Here is a 13,942-nt window from a genome sequence, read left to right as displayed (position 1 = left end):
TTGGCTTGCTCCACATGGCTTGCTCAGCCTGCTTTCTTATAGAACCCACCAGGATCACAAGCCCAGGAATCATACCACCCACAAAACGCTGGGCCCTCCTAGGCCAGTCAGTAAGCAAGAAAGTGCCCTGCAGGCCAACATGATGGAAGCAATTCCTCATTTGAGGTCAGCAATTCCTTCAGCTTGTATCAAATTGTCAAAACTTAACAGAGTCAGACTTACCAGTCAGTCAAGTTGTAACCCTCTGCTATGGTATGGGTCATGTCTCTCCAAAATACTTATGCTGAATTCCTTATGTATGTGACCCCAGGCCTCAGTATGTAGAAATAAACTTTTTTTAAAAAGAGGTAATCAATTTAAATGAAAGAATTAGTGTATCCCCAGTCCTATCCAGTTAATGTTTCTAGAAAAGGAGAAAGTTAGACCACAGACAGCAGTGAGAAGGCCATGTGACAATGCAGTGAGCAGACCACCGGTAAGCTGAGGCTCATGCTAGACTGATGAGTTCCAACAATGCTTTGGTCTTGAACTTCCAGCACCCCGAATAGTGAGAAAGTACGTTTCTGTCCTCTGAGCCATCCAGTCCGTAGCATCTTGTTATGGCAGACCTAAGAAACGAATCTCCAAACTCACCACCATAGAAGATGGTGAGACTTTCCCAGGCGCCCCGTCTTCACCAGAGTGCTCCTTACGGCTGTTGAAAGGGTTCACTCCATACCACAGTAATGTGTAGTCACTCCGAGGCCTTTTCCATTCTACCTGAGCAATGCACGCCAGAAATTATGCCCCACTTGTCATCCACGACCGTTATATCATAAATGCGACAGAGGTCTTTCCAGGAGTCTCGCTCCATTGTGTGAAATGTCCTGGTTCCTCTGCTCTCTCATCACACCAAGCTGCTGAATTCCAGACATTCTGCCTGACAAGGAGGAAACTCTGGGAACTTCTTCCTTCCCTAACCCAAGCCTTCAACCAGACTCCATTAGCAGCCTGACTCTACTACTAATTGTATTTTTGTTGCATCTATTTTGCAAACTCCAGTTCTGGATAGAATCAAATTCCTGTCTCTCCAAGTCTACAGCTTGAGACATTGAACATTAAAACTGCTCAATGACATTGGGCAAATAGTGATTGCTTCCCTTTTCGCTGTTAGATAAGACCAAAATGAATGGCACGATACATATGTCTTTGTGTGTTTCTCTGGATATCTGCACTAAACTCCATTAGAACCAAAGCCTTTAGAGCCATGGCTCTCAACCTTCCTAATGCTGTGACTGTTTAATACAGTTTCTCATGTTGTGGTGACCCCAACCATAAAATTATTTTCATTGCTGCTTCATAACTGCAATTTTGCTATTTTTATGAATTGCAATGTAACTATCTGTTAAACAGAATATCTGATATGTGACCCCAAAAGAGGTTGTGACTCACTGCTTTAGATTTTGGAAATGCAACAGCAAATTTTCTTTCTTTGGGTTCCTAATGCTTTCTCATCTCTCATGTGTGGTGATATAGAAATCATTTCAGATTTTCCAAGATTGTGAAATATTAGTTTACAATTTTAAAATTAACCTAAAAAATACAAATAACACTTTAAAATATTCATTTGTTTGACTATAGAATGTGGTCAGCATATTTGTATTCATTTAGAACTATGTGTTAGGTTTTAAATTTTTTCACTGATTTTTTTCTTATCAAGTAATTCTTTGATAGAATGTTGACTGAGAATTTTCTTAACCTCATGAGCATTCTGGTTTTGAATATTGTTTCCATAACCTATTACTTGCTGTTAATCATTCATAGTGGATATTTTCACATTCCTTGTTCACTGTGCTCATTAACAGTGTGTTCATCTCTACTCTTGTTTCCTGTTTACAAAAAAGTCATCCCAATTTTTTCACATTATGTTTACCCTTTTGTTTTCAATTTTAAAAACTACTTTCATTACAGAAATTTAATTTTGCTAATAAGTGTTCACTGTTCTTATAATATCTCCTTATTTTACTTGGTTTTCTTTTAGTCTCTTGTCTCACACTGCTTCTTAATTTCTACTTGTCATTCATTTTGCTGTAGTCTGTTTAGATACAGGACCAGAAACGGACCATCCTCCCACGCATCCTTCAGGAGAGCCTGCAGACACTCCAGCTCCTCTCTCTCTTGAGTATGGCATGATTCTGCTTTAGGTGTGCACAAGTTTTCTTGTTGGACTTGTTTGATGCTCTTCACTCATCTTAGATGAGGTCATTCAAGCTTACTTCTGTCCATAGGCAGAGCGAGTGAGTCTTTGGGGTCTCTCTGCATCCTCTTGGCTTTAGTTATAGCCTCTCTCTTTCGAGAATGCTCAGGCTGCTTCATAGAGACCCTTCTCTTTTTCCTGGGTCTGGTACCTGGGTCTGGTACCAGGAAGGACCTTCTCCTCTGCCATCATCTGTATGTGAAGAAGAATCTATTCTTAGATTCCCTGGAGCATCCCACATATCACTCCATTTCTAGAAACAGTGGGAGCAAACTCGTCACCTCCCTAGTGTGGATGACTCCCATGCTCTTTCTTCCTCTTCCTAACTTACAATTGAGTTTACAGCCTAAGATTGATTCCATACTACAGCTCTACCCTCCTCCAGCCCAGTGAGTTTCATTGAAAGCATACATGTCTAAATGAGAATTTTAAAAGAAAAACATAATTTTGGTTGGTACAAATGAGCAAAAACGGACCCCAGCTGTTGCAAATGCAAATCTCAAATTAACTGATGCCTTTCCCCATTTTGACCAAAGAAAATCTCAAAGCCTAAAGTGACTTAACCCAAGGTTGTTCTGCCCTTTGGCCAGTGGGAGAAATTGGCAAATATTCTGGTAATGCCTGTTTAGTACATCTGCCATGTCCTCTTCCAGTGACTCTGTAATTAGGCCTGCTTTTCAGTGTTTGCTGACTACTTCAGTAGGATGGTAGCCAAGGGCAGGCATGACACCATTAACCTCTCTTTGTTTCAACATCTCTTGTTGCTGTTAAAGAATATGGGAAAGCTGCTTAGGGGGAAAAGGCCTTACTTTGGTCTGTTTTGTAGAAGTTTCCACCCATGGTTGCTTGGTCCTGTTGCTTCTGGGCTGACAACATGGGAGAGTGCAATGTGGCTCACCTCATGGTGGACAAGAAAGAGGGAGAGTGAAAGATGGAGAGAAGACCAGAGGGAAGGAGAAAGAGGGGGACAGGGACATAATATACCCTTCAAAGCATACCCCTGGTGAGCTAATCCCTCAGGCCAGCTCCAGCTTCTAAGAGACCATTCAGTGCTGGAAACTCATCTGTGGGTTAGCGCGTCGACAAGTTTCCTACCTTGGAATTCACCGTAACTGAGGACAAGTTTCACTATGTGGGTTTAGGGGAGCATTTCAGTCCACACCACAGTGTCAATATTTTTCTATGTAATAGAATATAATTTTAAAAGTAATAGGGTTTGTTGGATGAAAAAGTATGGAATGAAAAACTAGTTATTTTTTTCATATAAAAAGCAACACTATTGATTTTTAATGAATTAAAGCTTTTCAGCTACTTAATGCATTTTAGATCATGAATGTTTTTTGATATGAGTTATACACTCCCTAAATCTGATGGATACAGATCACCTTCAGTCTTTAAAGAAATTCATGGAAACAGACATCATCATTAAGACACTATAAAATGTGGGATTTCTGAACTCATGAGTGTTAATAGACCTGACAGTTTGATTCTTCCGATCACCCAGCTGGCAGCTGCATTTCTGCCAGATTCTATTTGAACAGAGAGGCTTCTGTATTAGTTATCCTTGCATGGCTATGATACAATGCTTGACAGGGCCACCCAAGGGAGGGCAAGTTATGCTGTTTCATGGCTACGCAATGGTTCTCAACCTAGTTCCTCATGTGATCCCCAACCATAAAAGTATATTCATTGCTACTTTGTAAGTGTAATTTTGCTACTATTATGAATCATAATGTAAACATGCAATCTGCGGAATAGATGTTGCAACCCACAGGTTGAGAAGCACTGCTTTACAGGACTTTAGTCCATCATGCTCAGGTTGTGGCCACCGGAGCTTTGGCCAGAAATTTGATTCTCATGGAGGCGCATGGGGAACAGAGCAGCTGATCCATGGTCAGAATCAGCTTCAGAGGGTCTTCTCTAGTGACTTTTGCCAGCCAGGCTTCACTTCCTGAAGGTTCAATGGCCTTCAATTTCATGTCATAAACTGGGGCTTGATCTTTCACAGCATGATTCAAACCATAACCCTGTAGAATGATGTCCAAGGGCATATGCTCTTGAGTCAGATTGTCTGAAGTAAAACTCCAGGTCCAGCAGTAACTATCTGTAAACCTGTGTGCTATTGCATTCACCTCCTCAAAAAATTGTAGCTTCTCTTTATTATGTTCCAGTCAGTGTTATGATTCTTAATTGCAAGAAGAAGAAAGCAGCCTGAATTAATTAAAACTTAATGTTTAAACATTTTTGAAACTGGAGTGTCTCATAGAAGACAGGGATGTGATTCTAGATAACCCATGCTAAGGTTAGGAACCCTCTTGGTTTTCTCTGTGTAACCATTTTACCCTTTCTTATTATAGACCAGATTTTACTCCCATTCTACTTGGCAGGAGTAATGGCATCTTCTAAAAGCCCCCAAGGTCATGTCTACTCTACAGGACAGCCAGACAGCTGTGCAGAGTCCTGGGGGGAGGTGGGGTGAGGGGGAGGGCAATTCTAACCGGGTGAGCTTCAGTCAAGTGCTCAACTGGGACCAATCTTGTTAGTGGAAGAAAAAGGGTGGTGATAGGTTGGACACGTGTGGAGCATAGGAGGCTATCGCTTAGCCTTCTCTGTCACTCTCTGCCTTATTCTCTCCAGACAGGGTCTCCCATTGCACCTGACACTAGGATGGCAGCCAGCAAGCCCCACTGAGCCTCCTGTCTCTACCCCCACAGCATGGAATCACAGGCCCACACGGGACCATTACCAGCTTTAGGTAGGTCCTGGGGGAATCAAACTCAGGTCTGCATGTTTGCATAGCAAGTCTTCTCACGTCTGAGCCATAGTCCCATCCTGATTTGCCATCTTTAAATCCTGCTCTACTACTTTCCTTCAGCACACTCTTGACATAGCTCCAGTCCCTCCCTAAATTCATATGTAGATATAATACATTCCAGTCTCATTCACCACCCACCCACCCTCTCTTCCCCTCGTGCTTGTGCAAGCACCCTCTGTTCCTCCCAGCAAGTCCTCTTCCAGTGGTCATGCCTTTTGTTTCATTTTGGGTTATTTCATGGCCCGTGAGTTTAGCCTGGGCAACCCCACAAACACGGATGTGTATCGTGTACTCAAGCTCCTCTGTGTGCCCTAAATGATATATTTCTATCTGAGTGAATGGATTGTCTTTCATGCATGTTGGTAAATCACCCTCTACATTACCCTACATAGCTGGACACCTTCATTTTCTTTTGTTTTTATCTTCCGGCATGAATATACTATATGAGTTACAGTGAGGAAATCAACTGATGTCCACAGACAGTTACATGAGTCAGTCTACCTTGTACACTACACCGCTGTTACAAAACAACGAGACAGTGCTACTGAAACAACGAGACAGTGCTACTGAAACAACGAGACAGTGCTACTGAAACGAGACAGTGCTACTGAAACAACGAGACAGTGCTACTGAAACGCCTTCTGCACACACGTCATGCTGTGCCAGGATCTTCAACCCCACAGTACAGAGTGTGTAATACAGATGTGTTGGATGGAGGGTGGAAAGACAGCTCTGTGGTTAAGAAGGCTTACAGCTCTTGTAAAGGACCTAAATGAGGTTCTCAGAACTGAGGCAAAGTGCTCACTACCACCGGTACCTCCAGCCACAGGAGATCTGATGCCCTCTTCTGGATTCACAGGCACCTATGCTGTGCATTCACAAACACACACATGCACACACAAAAATGTACACATAATTAATTTTTGTCAATGGAAGACACACACATACAGACATAAACACACATGCAAACACACACCACATACACATGCATACACATATGCATGCCAACACACAAATGGGCACACAGTTAAAAATAAAATCTTAAAAAATAAAATGTGTTAAATGAATAAATAAAACAGACAGCGTAAACTAAGTATTATTGATTATAGCCCTTCATAGCTTAAATAATGGTAGAATAACTAGGTAAATGCCACTTTTTAACATATAGTTGATAAGACTTTTTTGTCAATGGAACACACACACACACACACACACACACACACTTGTGTTGGCCAGTTTTGTGACAGTTTGATGAATTAGCATCATTTTGAAAGAGGGAAGCTCGACTGAGAAAGTACCTGCACTAGACCGGCCTGAGGGCAAACCAGTCGTGCACTTCCTTGCTGGACATCGGTAGACGGCCCAGTTTATTGTGGGTGGTGACACCCCTGGGCAGGGAGTTTAGGGGATACAAGAAAGCAGGCAGAGAAGCCCTGAGGAGTGAGTTAGTAAGCAGAGTTCCTTCCAGGGCTCTGCCTCAGTTCCTGACTCTGGCTTCATGCCTTGAGTTTTGACCTGCTATGCCTGGACGATGGACTACAAACTATAAAATAAAATAAATCCTTTCATCCTCAGGTGGCTTTCAGTCATGCTATATTGCTGCAGTAAGTAAGGCCATCTTTGATGTTGGAAACAGCATGGATGTTACAGTTTCTGTGGACCGACTTTCCCTTGTTTATACATGTTATCATGTTATGGTTTGAATAAGAAATGATGCTTATGTTTTGAGGAGGGGGCTTGGCTGGAGAAAGTATTAAGTACTAACAGCACTAATAATTCTAGAGAAAGTGCTAGGGGCAGACTTTGAAGGCTGTGTTGTGCCTACATCTGGTTGCAGCATGCATTTTCACTTTCTGGTCTATACCATATGAGCATCCACTATTGCACTCTACCTGTCAGGGGCCCTCACTATGCCATTGCACAACCTTAACTGACTGAAGCTTCAAAAACCATGAGCCGAAAGCAACCTTCCTTCTCTTAAGTTTTTCTCCCACAGGGACACAGAAGCAAATCCTGGTGTGGAGGGAGCTTTAGTGGCTAGCAGCTGTTACCTGTGAACTGATATCTGTTCACCAGCTCTTTGGGTCAAGGAACCTTGTATCTGTGTTGAGGGCAAAATGAGGCGTGTGCTCTGAAATCTTCATTTATAGCCATTGTTCATCCCTTGAAAGGAATGTTCTGGAAGTGTTATCAGGCTAGCTGGCTCCAATAATAAAACAAACAAACAAAAATCACAAACAAAACAAACAACAACAACAAAAGCCCACAGCTGAGCTTCACACCTCACTGCTTAGCAGTTGCTCTTGTTATTTTCTTGTCCTTCCAGCACTCTGGCTACTTCCTCTCTCATGCCCTAGATAGCTGAGCCTTCCCTTTCTAACTTACCCTCAGCTCTGATCACCAAAGATCTCCTGGTATGACAGTCCTTGTGTAACCTTCCTCTGCCTTCACAGAATTCCTCTCTGTCTGATCCTTGCAGACATCACCTGCAGGACAGATAAATGGCAATCTTACTTCCTCTTGAATCTGAGCAATCTATAAACCCATCCTCACAGATTGCTGTGAATGTTTTGTTGTGTTCTCAAACCAGAAGGCTATTTTTAAACATAATTTTCAAATTGGACTTCGGAAAATGAGGTGGACTGAATTCGAGCATTTACAACAAATAAGTGCATGAAAGTCCATCCCATTAAGGAACTTTTAATTAAAAAGAACAACCCACAGGTGCCTCATTGTTCAAGCGTGCTGGATCATTCAGCAGCCTCTGGAGGAAACAGAATACTTCACTCCATGCCTAACACACTCTAGACAAAATTAACCCTAGCACAAGAGTGGGCTGGCCATTAGAGGCTCAGGTAATTTTGTTTGAAATGCTAGGAGTTCCTCACTTTCATTTTGTTGAGTCTCCCAAAATAGTATTGAAAAGAGTGATCATGGCTTCAGTTCTTTCATTTCTTCCTAATGCCATCATTTTAATATAAATTTTTTAAAAAACAACAATGCAAGCAGAAATATAAATAGGGGGTGAGTAATTTTTGTTCTTACTTCTCAACTACAAGCTTCCTGAAAGAAGAGGTGGTTTATCTACCCTTCAGGGGCACAATACCACACAGGTTGCCTTCCCCGAGTTTGGCCAGTCCTTTCAATTCATAAATTATGAGCTCGGATAGTTCCATGCTTAGAATGGATTCCAGAGGTCAGTCACCTTTATTTCTCAGGATAGCAAAGTTTCCTTTGTCTACTCCTCTGATCACCCTGTGTAATAGAGTTCATGGGGTCATGTTGTTTATTAGTGGAAGAAGGTGAACTAGAATACTGAGCCAGAGAAAGACAGGAGTGGGAATCAAATGGTCAATTAACATAGCTGGAAGCAGCGTTCTATCATTAATAATGATGATGCTGAGCTGTAATTAAAAGGGTTTATGGATTTGTTCCTGCCTGTGTACCTCAAAGTAGAGGTCTCTCTGCCTGCCTTAGCACCTACATTTCCTGGAGAACGTTAAGTCTATAGTAAAGATACTGAAACGAGAGCTCAGGCTGCCGGTCAACAGTGGAGCACACTTGCCAAGCATGTATGATGTTCTGGGATCAAACCCCAGCACCATTTAAATATAAACACATAAATAAGAAATTCAGGACTGAGGCCCAGGAACCTGGAATTTGTTTCCAATGCATAGCTGTAAACTATGCTGTTTCTAATAATATACTAGAATTGCTCTCTATCCCTTGAGGAAGGAGTAATGGCTTTTCTCCTAGATCTTCCCACATAAACAGTTGTAACAAATCAGAAGAGAAAAAAACTTAGATTTATGTATGCCTGCATATAGTTACAAGGAAAAATACAGATTTGATTGGAAACTCAACTGAAGCTAAAGCTAACAACCATTCCTATCATGTTAAATGAAGTCAGGAGATCTCAAGTGGGAGATAGAACATGTGAGAGGGACCATAGGATTGGATCCAGAGTATAAGAAACAGGAGTTGCTACTAGATTTCTTTCCAAGGCTAGTTCCCCTTCTTCCTTTGGCTGCCCCCTGGCTCCCCTGGCTGCTATCCCAGCTGTGATCTAACACTGGCACCTCTCAGTTTCGTATTCTGAACAACAAGACAGAAAGTAGAGTGTAAAGTCGTTGAGGCTTGATGTACCTCCACCCCCTCAGCAACCTGAAGTCTGTGGATAGGAGTGTGTAGGCTACAGAAACCTTGTGCTCCACCCAGTACTAATGTTAAGTGCTCATGGAATTGCTTTATCTTTGACATTGGTCTTGACAGCTGCTGAAAACGCTGTCGGCCAACAATAGACACTAATTCTCTAGAATTTAGGGACTATTAAGAACAACTCTGCAAGTGTTGTCACTTGAGTTTTTGATCTTAGCCATTCTGATGGGTATAAGGGGAAATCTCAGGGTCATTTTGATTTGCATCTCCCTGATGGCTAAGGACGTTGAGCATCTCTTTGGGTGTTTCTCTACCATTCTATATTCCTCTACAGAGAATTCTCTGTTTAGATCCGTACCCCATTTTTTAACTGGATTTCTTGATTTGTTGCCTTTTAACTTCTTAAGTTCTTTATATAGTCTGGATATTAGCCCTCTGTCAGAGATAGGTTGGTGAAGATCCTTTCCCAGTCTGTAGGCTGTTGTTTTGTTCTGACAACAGTGTCTTTTGCTTTACAGCAGCTTTTAATTTTCATGAGGTCCCATGACAACACATGCTGGCGAGAATGTGGAGAAAGAGGAACCCTTCTCCATTCCTGGTGGGAATGTGAACTTGTACAACCACATTGGAAATCAATCTGGTGCTCTCTCAGACAATTAGAAATAGTGCTTCCTCAAGATCCAGCTATACCACTCCTAGACATATATCCAAAAGATGCTCAAGTACACAACAACAACTTTTGCTCAACCATGTTTGTAGCAGCTTTATTCATAATAGCCAGAACCTGGAAACAGCCCAGATGTCCCTCATGGAATGGATACAGAAATTGTGGTACTTTTACACAAAAGAATACCCCTCAGAAATTAAAAACAAGGAAATCATGAAATTTGCAGGCAAATGGTGGGATCTAGAAAAGATCATGCTGAGTGAGGTATCCTAGAAGGAGAAAGACACATGGTATATACTCACTTATAAGTGGATACTAGACCTATAATATAGGATAAACATACTAAAATCTGTACACCTAAAGAAGAAAGAGAACCCAGGGTAAGATGATCAATCTTCACTTAGAAAGATAAATGGGATAGACATTGGAAGTAGGAGAAGACAAGAAACAGGACAGGAGGCTACCATAGTGGTCCTCTGAAAGACTCTACCTAGCAGTGTATCAAAGCAGATATTAAGACTCATAACTAAACCTTGGGCAGAGTGCAGGGAATCATATGAAAGAGGGGGGAGTTAGTATGACTTGAAAAGGACAGAAGGTCCACATAAACCAAATATATCTGGGCACAGGGGTCTTTTCTGAGACTGTTTCTCCAACCAAGGACCATGTATGGATATAACCTAGAACCCCTGCTCAGATGTAGCCCATGGCAGCTCAGTATACAAGTGGGTACCCTAGTAAGGGGAACAGGGACTGTCTCTGACATTAACTCAATGGCTGGCTCTTTGACCTCCCCCAGCCCCATGAGCAAGGAACAGCCTTGCTAGGCCACAGAGGAGGACATTGCAGCCAGTCCTGAAGAGACCAGATAAGCTAGGTTCAATGGAAGGGGAGGAGGACCTCCCCTATCAGTGGACTTAGAGAGGGGCAGGGAGGAGATGAGGGAGGGAGGGTGCGACTGGGAGGGAATGAAGGAGGGGGTTACACCTGGGATACAAAGTAAATAAACTGTAACTAATATAAAAAAATAAAAAATTAATTAAAAAAAAAAACAACTCTGCATGGGAATTGTCACTGTGGCTTGACTATTTCTCTAACCCAGAGTGAAATGAACATGGTCAGTGTCGTGTCTGGTGGAATAATAATGACTTCACCTTCCACCAATCATATGCCAAAGGATAACGGGCCTTGGGATAGCAGTGATACAGTGTCAACAGTAATATGGGTTTTGTCCACATGTGAATGATGGTCAACTTCAGATCTGAGCTTCACCACAGTTTGTAATCCATCATGCTGTGAGGCCTTTGAAAGAAAGCACAAGTCAGGGTCTATGCAAGAAAAGGCTGGGTGCTTTCCACATGGTTTCTGACCATAAAACATCATGACCCTTGGTTAGGCTTGAGAAAGTATCACTGTGTTTAAGCTGCGGTGTCTAAAATAACTCCACTGCAATTGTTTTTACCATAACAGCTGGTTCAAAAGCAGCTAAAGAAGGTCAGATTTTGGAGACCTTCCCTTGTGAGTTAGACAACCATGTAGACCTTCAAAGATGTCTGTACTTGTGTCGGCTTGCTCACTGGAAAAGTGGCATCTGCAGCCACAATGCACACACACTTGTGTGTGACAGAGTGGAGAGTGTGGATGTGCCCTGGCAGCCTCGCCTCTTCCACAAGCCGGCTTCTCCCTCGGTCGCCTCTCACCTGGGAGTATCTAACCAGGCCTGCCTTGCCTGCTGCTCTCTGACTTTCTTCCTTGATGTCTTTGAGGTAAAGGAGTTGTTTATAATCTTAGTACTAAGCTCGAACTGGCCTTAATGATAAAATCTTTAAAAAAAAATATTCCTCTGGTTTCCAAGGTGATAATTCAAAATCACTACACCTTGTCTCCAACCTACTTAGAAGCACCTCCATCCCTCTCCCCCCCTTTAATGTGATTTCCATACTATACCTCCCGTCAAAGTGTTAGGACTCCCGTGTCACCTGCACAAAGCATGCCATGTAATGTCAATGTGTCATAACGCCAGAGTACTTACAGGCAAGACCAAACAGGAATAAGTAGGTCAATCAAATCAAATTTTGGAGTCAAGGATGGCTATGCTACATATTTTCTTTAATCTTCTATTTGCAGACAACGTAAGCATCTACTTTTTGAAACTATATATTTTTCTTCAAAATTCATAATAACAAATATTTTGTAAAAACACTTGGGGAAAAATTAAACATTTTTGCAGTTTGCTTTCAGTTTTCTTTGGGCAAAATAAAAGTCAAGAAACACTACATTTTTTAATGTTCTTTTGTATTTTCTCTTCTGGGAAGGGCACACTGCCCTGTGTCACACAAGAAATCTAGGTCACCAAACATCATGGTATGATGCACTTGTTTAATAACACTGTTATGACACCTTTAAGAAGGAAGTTAGACCTGGAGAAATTTCCACTCGGGGTGAATAGTAAAATATAGACACTGGGTTCCTGGTGATGTTTTTCAAGCCATAAGCACTGAGGTCGATAGAATGGGACTCCAAAGATGCCCGTGCCTTCATCACTGAGGTCAAGCATGTTACAGCATCTGGAAAACACAGTTTTATAGGACTTATTAAGGTCATTGATCTTAGATATCTTCAGTTATGACTCTATTGTATTTATTTTTACAGTTCTGAATTGAATCTAAGTCCTCACTTATGCTAGACAAGTCCCCAGCCTTCTCCAGCCTGAGCCAGAACTGGTAGAATAGGTAGTGGAGGAAGCTGGAATTTTGAAGCAGAGGACAGAAAATGTATGCGGATGCTAATTGTTTAAGGATGGGAGAGGAGTTCCCACCAAACAGTCAGGAGGAAGGAGGGGCCATCTGCCCAAACCATGTGGGGTGCGTTCTTTCCAGCAGCAAGAAGGAGCTTGTCAGTGACCCCATCACTGAGAACATGTCACATGTTTTTGGTTTTGTGGTAAGATGAGGTAAAATCTCATCAAAAGCTGTCCTGTATCAGACAGCTTTCTTTCTCTTCAACTTCACTTTGTTAGCTTTTTCTAATTGTTCATTCTAAGTACTTGTTTTCATTAATCCTCTGCCAGTCTTCCCATGTTTTCACCCAACTTTACTACATCTAGACTTAAGGAAAAACCTGAATCACTGGGCACACCTCTGAGGAATTTTTAGTTAATTGGACTATTTGAGGTAAGAAGACTCACCTTAAATCAATATCGCTTGAGGTAAGGAGACCCACCTCTAATCAGGACCTCCTCAATAGCAGCCCATATAAAGGACAAGGAAAAAAGACGCTTTTGCTCTTTGCTTATCCACACTCTCCTCAGCAAATCCATTTCTTCACTGACATTAGAACCTACTTCTTCAGGATTCTGGTATACACTTAACTCCAGCTGAGACATCCAGCCTTGTGGACTAAGCAACTAACTACTGGATTCTTGGACCTGCCTTTGACAGCGATTGTTGGACTAGTAGGACCATTGCCTGTAAGCCGCTCCAGTAAATCCCATATACACATATATAGCTATGTCTACTCCGTATATATTCATCCGTCTGTCTGTCTGTCTGTCTGTCTGTCTGTCTATCTGTCTGTCTGTCTGTCTATCTATCTATCTATCTGTCTGTCTGTCTATCTATCTGTCTGTCTGTCTGTCTGTCTGTCTGTCTATCTATCTATCTATCTGTCTGTCTATCTATCACTCCTCAACCTAATGGTGGTGATACTAACCATAAAATTATCCTGTTGCTACTTCACAACATCATTTAGCTATGGTTACTGAATTGTAATGTAAATATCTGATATGCAGGGTATCTGATATAGGACCCTAAAACAGTCATGACCCCCAGGTTGAGAACTGCTGCCCTCTAAAGCACCTCAACTAATATCCCAGGCCACTCATTATCGCCTTTTGGTGGTGGTGTTCTCCATTAGTTTCCTTTCAATGGCTATGATGACACAGCTGAGGAAAGTCAACTTAATGGAGGAAGAAATTGTTTGGCTCATGGTTTTGTGTTTCATAAATCCTCTGAAGTCAGCCTAACAAGGATGACATCCCCAGTTACTGAGTTACTGAATTTGTTGT

At 41.9% G+C, this 13,942-nt stretch overlaps 1 protein-coding gene across 6 annotated transcripts in view; it reads left to right on the top strand.

Moving 5' to 3' along the window:
• The window catches only part of Kiaa1217 (KIAA1217 ortholog), an 839,639-nt gene that overhangs the window by 151,828 nt on the left and 673,869 nt on the right, over nucleotides 1–13,942 (top strand). For 2 of the 6 annotated variants that reach the window (XM_060372905.1, XM_060372907.1), the window contains exon 2: nucleotides 4,874–4,991. The exons of the other annotated variants lie outside the window; for them this stretch is intronic. The gene's annotated coding sequence lies outside the window, so the exon portion shown is untranslated. The remainder of the gene's footprint in view (nucleotides 1–4,873; nucleotides 4,992–13,942) is intronic. 6 annotated transcript variants of the gene reach the window in all.

This window comes from Meriones unguiculatus, chromosome 19 (assembly GCF_030254825.1).
Source record: "Meriones unguiculatus strain TT.TT164.6M chromosome 19, Bangor_MerUng_6.1, whole genome shotgun sequence".
NCBI lineage: Eukaryota > Metazoa > Chordata > Mammalia > Rodentia > Muridae > Meriones > Meriones unguiculatus.
This window is presented reverse-complemented; position numbering and strand designations above follow the sequence as displayed.